Here is a 1157-nt window from a genome sequence, read left to right on the forward strand (position 1 = left end):
CTCAATTCTCGAATACAGTATTCAAGTTACATCTACCTATTACGTGAATAACGTCCAGCGTCTCGAACAGGTTCAGCGCCTGGCGACAAGAATGGTGGCTGGCTTTAGAGGCCTGTCATATGAGCAACGTTTAAGGACTCTTGAGCGTAGAAGGCTTGGAGGCGATCTTACCTTCACCTACAACACCTTCAATTGACCGTACGGCTTAGACTGGAACATGTTCTTCACCTGTACCCCGGATCATGGGCTCCATGCAAACACGAGAAAGGTTTACATTCGACAGTTCCGGAAGCTTCGACGCTAAGCAGCGTTCTCGGTTCAAGTGGCATCTCCAGGGAACGTCCTACCCGATGAGGTCTGAAACAAACACACTACAGGGCTTCCAGATAGCCTTAGACAGATGCTGGTCGGACTTCCACGATTTCCCCCTATATAGTTTCTTTCTTTAAATGATCCCTAAATTCTCACTGGCTTTTTCCCTGTGTAAATGGCGATCGCTTGTGCGTTTATTCTTTGGCAATTAAAGGAATGAATCAAACGGAATACAAAATATGAGGGATTACTTTTGCGTGTATATATATATATATATATATATATATATATATATATATATATATAGATAGATAGATAGATAGATATAAATTATATATATTTTTTATTATTTGAGAGTAAAAAGTACATATGTAACTGTTTACTCTCAAATGATAAAAACACCTCAAACCTGAATATATATATATATATATATATATATATATATATATATATATATATATATATATATATAATTATCTATAGATACATACATATATATGCATACACACATATATATATATACATATATATATACATATATACATATATATATGCATATACATACATATGTATGCATACATATATACATACATATATATGCATACATATATATGCATACATATATGGTGATTGTCACTCCTTGACAGAAGAAGACCATCTTTCCCTTTGCTTTATTGTTGCTTACTCATTCATTTTCATGTATTTTTGAAATATATTTTTTTAATTATATACACATATATAGACTTATACACACATACATATATACATGTGGAGATGTGATCAAGATGCATCAATTCCTATTTTCTGCGGGAACGAAGGTGGCTCTTCAGACCATCCCTGCTCTT

This window comes from Euprymna scolopes, chromosome 41, assembly GCF_053919585.1.
Source record: "Euprymna scolopes isolate OS-2025 chromosome 41, ASM5391958v1, whole genome shotgun sequence".
In the NCBI taxonomy this organism is placed as follows: domain Eukaryota; kingdom Metazoa; phylum Mollusca; class Cephalopoda; order Sepiida; family Sepiolidae; genus Euprymna; species Euprymna scolopes.